Source organism: Pinus tabuliformis, chromosome 4_1 (assembly GCF_031772625.1).
Source record: "Pinus tabuliformis cultivar Carrire ecotype Pingquan chromosome 4_1, CPIR1, whole genome shotgun sequence".
In the NCBI taxonomy this organism is placed as follows: Eukaryota; Viridiplantae; Streptophyta; class Pinopsida; order Pinales; family Pinaceae; genus Pinus; species Pinus tabuliformis.
Window position 1 is genome coordinate 517766956 of NC_142303.1, and position 8674 is coordinate 517775629.

The 8674-nt window shown below is 37.3% G+C and overlaps 1 pseudogene; it reads left to right on the forward strand.

The window, feature by feature from the left end:
- Positions 1-496: 496 nt before the first annotated feature.
- LOC149176846 (small ribosomal subunit protein RACK1-like) lies at positions 497-5856 on the forward strand (annotated as a pseudogene).
- The last annotated feature ends 2818 nt before the right edge of the window (positions 5857-8674 follow it).

Consider the following 8674-nt stretch of genomic DNA (forward strand, 5'->3'; position numbering starts at 1 on the left):
TTTCACTATGGTTCTATGAGAAGATAAGAAATGGGGTTTTGTGTCTAAGTGAAAAAAATATTTATTTCGCCTCGCTATATATTCTAAGTTATCTACCTATTTATATACTTATGAATAGAGGTGGTGCATTTTGAGTACCTAATATAATGTATGACTTTGCACATGCAATTTCACTTATCATTTATTATTCTTTTGATTTTCACTTTGATGGAGGTTCACTCAATGAGCTTATGACAAAGCATGTGCACTCACATGATATTAAAAATACTCTTAGTTTCACTAGATATTGAAGAATATCTCCCAAAATATTTTCGTCTTACACTCACTCAATTCAATTTTCCAATTAAAAACTCCCTCTTATTAATAAGTATTTTAGATAACAATTTCGTATGATAATTTTAATACCTCTTATTATGATAACATCATGTCATTCTAATAATACTTGGAAAAACATGGAGCTCTGGAACAAAACCCTAAACGGTGACCACTTATAGCCATGGCGGAAGCACTGGTTCTGTGCGGTACAATGGAGGGCCACACCGGTGCATGACAACCATAGCGACCCCGATCGACAACCTAGATACAATCATCCCTTCATCCTGTGCCAATCTGAGTCTCCTATGGAACCTAAACAAGAAGCTCGAGACGTAGGGAGTCCCACGGCGCCACCTGACTAGTCACTCACACTTCGACCAGAGAATGGCCACCTCCTCCAATGGCCAGATTGCCTTCTTTGGCTCCTGGGATGGTGAGCTCCATCTCTCTGATGCCTCATCAAGGCCGCCCTCAATATCGTTTTCTCCATCGAAAACTGACAGATTGACTTTGCCTCTTGTGAATGCACCATCAAGCTCTGGAGGGTCGCCGCTTCACCTGTCATTTCAGTTTGTGCCAATGGCGGTAAATATGGGCTGATCAGGCTTTGGGATTTGGCGGAGGGGCAGCGGCTGTATACGCTGGATGCTGAAGATATTATTTCTGCCCTATGCTTCAGCCCCAACAGATACAGGCTCTACATGGCCACTCAGAAGTGGGTGAAGAGTTGAGATCTCGAGAGCAAGTGCATGACGCCTGACTTTCGGCCTGATTACAATCTGATGGGAGCTTGGGAACCCCCAATTTCTTTGTCGACCCTCTCAGATCATGCAACAGATCTATCAAAAAAGGAACATGAACGTCCAAAAAACTTGATAGGAAAGCAAATCGGCGGTGATCATTTCGGCTGGATCAGGGCGAAGCTTGAGGAGAACGCAATAGGACAACCAGATATGATAAATCTAAGCAGCTGGGTAACATATCTTGCAACACCGCAGTAGGATATACACCAAGAAGAAGAGGATCTGACACAAATCTTCATAAAAGCACTAGAAGGCAAGATGGTTTGCTGGAGGATCTGGGAAGGGAGGAAGATCCACAAGCTGAAAAATAAGATCCAAAACCAACTAGGAATTCCAACACATTTGCAAAACCTTATCTGTTTAGGTAACAACTTAAAGGAAAATCTTACACTGAAGGATTATGTCATCAAATCAGACACAACCATAATAATTAACCTGAGCTTGAGGGGAGGAAGCGCTGGAACCAGCTCAAAGAGCACAGGCTCCTTCAAGGATGTTGTCAAAGGTAAGGGTTAGGCACAAGATAGAAATGGAGCACCAGTGGAGCTTCCAGTACAGTACATAGTAGAACAAAAAGCTAAGAATCCAACACTCACCATTGCCCTGTTGAAGGTAAAAAAATCTGTTCATAGATCTTTATTCCAATTCATTTATATGTAGATTTAATGGCTTCTGACCAAAATTTGATGCCTTACACCAATGCATATATGAGGCTTGGTCACCAGACTGTGAGATATATTTATGTCCCAAGGGTTTTTTTATAGTCAGATTTAGAACAAAGCAAGAAAGATAACACATTCTCAACAAGGGGCCATGGTTCTGGGGCAATGCAGGGCTTTTCATGACCCCTTGGTTCCCAGAATTTAATTCCAATACAATGGTGGTTTCAAAGATGCCAGTGTGAGTCAGGATACACAACCTCCTACTACATTTTTTGTATCACAAAGTATTAATTTCCATAGGGAATGTTTTGGGGAAATATCTTAAAACTGACGAGGACAAAATTTCACAGGGGATACTAACATTCGCCAAGATATGTGTTGAGGTAGACCTCAGCGAGGGACTACCAGATAACATCAATTTGAACTTCAATAACGCACAGTGGACACAACCACTAGATTATTAAAACACAGCTTTCTGATGCTGCGAATGTCTACAAAGAAGGCACCTCCACAGTGTCTGTCCAAAAGCAAAGCAAACTACCAAATGGAATAAGAAGCAACAGAAATAGCCAAAAGGATGGCAATGCACAACCCCCTAGAGGAAGAAGTAGAAAATGCAGAAATAGCAGTACACCAAGTAGAAAGAGGATCAGAAGAAAACCAGAAGAGCCCATTAAAAGAGGATGAAGACTCCAGCAAACAAACACAACATAAAACACCCCAACCAACAGGTGTGGAAATAACGGGCATCAAGCGAACACATGGATCAGAAAGATCTGAATCAGACAAAGATACTCCCACAGAAAGCTAGCTTTCCATTATAATGACCACTCCCAATGCCAGAGGTTGGCGTAAGGTGGAAAAGAAGAAAGGGAGAAAAGAACCATAGTCAATTTTTTATATATATCTTCATTTTCTCTTTTCTTCTACATAGCAACCTCTGAAAATAGGTACAAGCCATATGCGTATGCTTTTTAGCTTCTACAAAATGTACTTTCGTCATTATGAATAAAATTACGACTTTTTCCACAGGAAAAAATACTTGGACAAACATCGCACAAATAAATCAACTTCATTTTCTTCAGTATAACCAATTCAACCATCTTTTACACCTAATTTAAACCAAATCCCTTTACTAATAACTATTTTTTAACAACCCAAATTCTTCCACACACCCTAGGAAAAATCCCAGATATTAAAATGTCTTGAAAAATTAAGAATACCCCTATATAAATGTATACTAGGCAATATATTGATTTAATTTTCCGTAAATGTAAATCTAAACTAACTCACCTATTATAATATTACCGACTTAGTGAAAAATCTATGAAACTCGTATTGGTTACTTGGTGAAAAACCGATGAAGCTTACGTTGCCATAACTTCATATGTTCATAGAAGTTTTAGAAAAAAAAGTTCAAAAAATCAAATTTGTTGTTTACAAACATTCAGTCCATAATACACAAGCCCATTGAGGTAACAATAATTTTTCCTTATTAATGAAAGGGTGAGAAACCATATTTTATTTTTAGATTCTATTTCCATGAATTTTAGTTTAAGGTTCTGTCTATTTTATCTTACAAGAATAAACGATTATTCCAACTGCTCTGTCTTCTGACATAATTGTAAACACATCAAGGAAGGGTAGTTCAACTTTAGATAGAAATGAAATGATTGAGGGATGAAAACGCATGGACATTAAATTCAATATATTGGAAACCTTTAGTTTACCAACGTTGGGAATAAAGCAACGAGGTGGTTCATTTGAAATTTTGTGTTACACCCGCAAAGAATCTAGGTGTCAACAAAAGTAACATTTAAAAGCTAATAGCTAAATGTTGTAGAGGAGATTATAATTTAATTTATCTCTATATCTATATATAAAAGGAAATACACTACAATGATATATATCCTCCATAAGGACATATTCCTTGGTTGGGTGTCATAGTTCATGGATAACATCTCTCAAGTATAGACGTAGTTAACTAGTTAAGAAAACTAGTTAACTAGTTAACTAGACTAGTAGAATCCCATAGATAACTATATAATCAACATGCACAAGTAGAAATTTATTGAATTCAACTAACAACTAGTTCTAGCTAACTATAAAATCAACATGCAATCATCATTTAACTATTTCATGTCTCAGACATGACTCCACTCATAGTGAAGAGAAGTAAAACTCACGCATGCATGACTCCATCCCACTCTTCTGACTGAAGTAAAAATAAGTGTGATTAAATAGGGCAAACATAGAGATGTTATACACCAATACCCTTTTGAAGCTCAACTAAGGTGAAATGTTAAATAAATTTGCTCATGAAAATATTTATCAATGTTAGGTACCCAGTATACAATGGACCTTCTAAGGAAAAAAGGAGGAAAGAGGGAAAACTTAGTGGGAACAACACACCCCGCCCCCAATATTATGGCTTTCCAAATTATTAATCCATGAAATCATGGGAACTAAGCCCCAAATGATGCCTCCATATTGAAAAATAATAAATATCCTTAAACACAACAAATGTAGTTTATTTTGTGTCTCCCACTAAGCATATAACATCAAATAGATTATTTTTCATACCATATATTAGTTCTAAGGCTTGAACAATGGTTAGGGATGAAATAAATTAAAGTAGGAAACAAACAAGGATTATCCATATCCATATCCATGGATGAACACTGAAACCACTATATGTGTCATCTGTAGTGGATATTTTTACTACAACTAAAACTATGAGCATCACCATGAGGTATTTCTCACCATATACTAGTCTTCAAGACTTCTCAATAGTTAAGGAAAGAAAAAAAAAAAATATGAAACCTAAATGAGACTTCCCAAGTTCAACAACCATGAATAGATCCCCATACCACCATGTAATACTTGATTTTGACACCCATATTTGTATTGATGGCCATAAGCTCAAATATATGCTATCCAAATATGAGCATCAGGTTGAAAATATGTATGTTGAAATATAATATAAATAATACTGAAAACCATAGGCCAATAAGGACATGAAATGGGCCTTTCACTATGGTTCTATGAGAAGATAAGAAATGGGGTTTTGTGTCTAAGTGAAAAAAAATATTTATTTCACCTCGCTATATATTATAAGTTATCTACCTATTTATATACTTATGAATAGAGGTGGTGCATTTTGAGTACCTAATATAATGTATGACTTTGCACATGCAATTTCACTTATCATTTATTATTCTTTTGATTTTCACTTTGATGGAGGTTCACTCAATGAGCTTATGACAAAGCATGTGCACTCACATGATATTAAAAATACTCTTAGTTTCACTAGATATTGAAGAATATCTCCCAAAATATTTTCGTCTTACACTCACTCAATTCAATTTTCCAATTAAAAACTCCCTCTTATTAATAAGTATTTTAGATAACAATTTCGTATGATAATTTTAATACCTCTTATTATGATAACATCATGTCATTCTAATAATACTTGGAAAAGCATGGAGCTCTGGAACAAAACCCTAAACGGTGACCACTTATAGCCATGGCAGAAGCACTGGTTCTGTGCGGTACAATGGAGGGCCACACCAGCGCGTGACAGCCATAGCGACCCTGATCGACAACCTAGATACAATCATCCCTTCATCCTGTGCCAATTTGAGTCTCCTATGGAACCTAAACTAGAAGCTCGAGACGTAGGGAGTCCCACGGCGCCACCTAACTAGTCACTCACACTTCGACCAGAGAATGGCCACCTCCTCCAATGGCCAGATTGCCTTCTTTGGCTCCTGGGATGGTGAGCTCCATCTCTCTGATGCCTCATCAAGGCCGCACTCAATATCGTTTTCTCCATCGAAAACTGACAGATTGACTTTGCCTCTTGTGAATGCACCATCAAGCTCTGGAGGGTCGCCGCTTCACCTGTCGTTTCAGTTTGTGCCAATGGCGGCAAATATGGGTTGATCAGGCTTTGGGATTTGGCGGAGGGGCAGCGACTGTATACGCTGGGTGCTGAAGATATTATTTCTTCCTTATGGTTCAGCCCCAACAGATACAGGCTCTACATGGCCACTCAGAAGTGGGTGAAGAGTTGAGATCTCGAGAGCAAGTGCATGATGCCTGACTTTCGGCCTGATTGCAATCTGATGGGAGCTTGGGAACCCCCAATTTCTTTGTCGACCCTCTCAGATCATGCAACAGATCTATCAAAAAAGGAACATGAACGTCCAAAAAACTTGATAGGAAAGCAGATCGGCGGTGATCAGTTCAGCTGGATCAGGGCGAAGCTTGAGGAGAACACAATAGGACAACCAGATATGATAAATCTAGGCAGTTGGGTAACCGATCTTGCAACACCGCAGTAGGATATACACCAAGAAGAAGAGTATCTGACACAAATCTTCATAAAAGCACTAGAAGGCAAGATGGTTTGCCGGAGGATATGGGAAGGGAGGACGATCCACAAGCTGAAAAATAAGATCCAAAACCAACTAGGAATTCCAACACATTTGCAAAACCTTATCTGTTTAAGTCACAACTTAAAGGAAAATCTAACACTGAAGGATTACGGCATCAAATCAGACACAACGATAATAATTAACCTGAGCTTGAGGGGAGGAAGCACTGGAACCAGCTCAAAGAGCACAGGCTCCTTCAAGGATGTTGTCAAAGGTAAGGGTTAGGCAGAAGATAGAAATGGAGCACCAGTGGAGCTTCCAGTACCCTACATAGTAGAACAAAAAGCTAAGAATCCAACACTCACCATTGCCCTGTTGAAGGTAAAAAAATCTGTTCATAGATCTTTATTCCAATTCAGTTATATGCAGATTCAATGGCTTCTGACCAAAATTTGATGCCTTACACCAATGCATATATGAGGCTTGGTCACTAGACTGTGAGATATATTTATGTCCCAAGGGTTTTTTTATAGTCAGATTTAGAACAGAGCAAGAAAGATAACACATTCTCAACAAGGGGCCATGGTTCTGGGGCAATGCAGGGCTTTTCATTACCCCTTGGTTCCCAGAATTCAATTCCAATACAATGGTGGTTTCAAAGATGCCAGTGTGAGTCAGGATACCCAACCTCCTACTACATTTTTTGTATCACAAAGTATTAATTGCCATAGGGAATGTTTTGGGGAAATATCTTAAAACTGACGAGGACAAAATTTCATAGGGGATACTAAAATTCGCCAGGATATGTGTTGAGGTAGACCTCAGCGACGGACTACCAGATAACATCAATTTGAACTTCAATAACGCACAGTGGACACAACCACTAGATTATTAAAACACAGCTTTCTGATGCTGCGAATGTCTACAAAGAAGGCACCTCCACAATGTCTGTCCAAAAGCAAAGCAAACTACCAAATGGAATAAGAAGCAACAGAAATAACCAAAAGGATGGCAATGCACAACCCCCCTAGAGGAAGAAGTAGAAAATGCAGAAATAGTAGTAAACCAAGCAGAAAGAGGATCAGAAGAAAACCAGAAGAGCCCATTAAAAGAGGATGAAGACTCCAGCAAACAAACACAACATAAAACACCCTAACCAACAGGTGTGGAAATAACGGGCATCAAGTGAACACATGCATCAGAAAGATCTGAATCAGACAAAGATACTCCCATAGAAAGCTAGCTTTCCATTATAACGACCACTCCCAATGCCAGAGGTTGGCGTAAGGTGGAAAAGAAGAAAGGGAGAAAAGAACCGTAGTCAATTTTTTTATATATATCTTCATTTTCTCTTTTTGTTCTACGTAGCAACCTCTGAAAACAGGTACAAGCCATATGCGTATGCTTTTTAGCATCTACAAAATGTACTTTCGTCATTATGAATAAAATTACGACTTTTTCCACAGGAAAAAATACTTGGACAAACATCGCACAAATAAATCAACTTCATTTTCTTTAGTATAACCAATTCAACCATCTTTTACACCTAATTTAAACCAAATCCCTTTACTAATAACTATTTTTTAACAACCCAAATGCTTCCACACACCCTAGGAAAAATCCCAGATATTAAAATGTCTTGAAAAATTAAGAATACCCCTATATAAATGTATACTAGGCAATATATTGATTTAATTTTCCGTAAATGTAAATCTAAACTGACTCACATGTTATAATATTACCGACTTAGTGAAAAATCTATGAAACTCGTATTGGTTACTTGGTGAAAAACTGATGAAGCTTACATTGCCATAACTTCATATGTTCATAGAAGTTTTAGAAAAAAAAGTTCAAAAAATCAAATTTGTTGTTTACAAACATTCAATCCATAATACACAAGCCCATTGAGGTGACAATAATTTTTCCTTATTAATGAAAGGGTGAGAAACCATATTTTATTTTTCGATTCTATTTCCATGAATATTAGTTTAAGGTTCTGTCTATTTTATCTCACAAGAATAAACAATTATTCCAACTGCTCTGTCTTCTGACATAATTGTAAACACATCAAGGAAGGGTAGTTCAACTTTAGATAGAAATGAAATGATTGAGGGATGAAAATGCATGGACATTAAATTCAATATATTGGAAACCTTTAGTTTACCAGCGTTGGGAATAAAGCAACGAGGTGGTTCATTTGAAATTTTGTGTTACACCCGCAAAGAATCTAGGTGTCAACAAAAGTAACATTTAAAAGCTAATAGCTAAATGTTGTAGAGGAGATTATAATTTAATTTATCTCTATATCTATATAGAAAAAGAAATACACTACAATGATATATATCCTCCATAAGGACATATTCCTTGGTTGGGTGTCATAGTTCATGGATAACATCTCTCAAGTATAGATGTAGTTAACTAGTTAAGAAAACTAGTTAACTAGTTAACTAAACTAGTAGAATCCCATAGATAACTATATAATCAACATGCACAAGTAGAAATTTATTGAATTCAA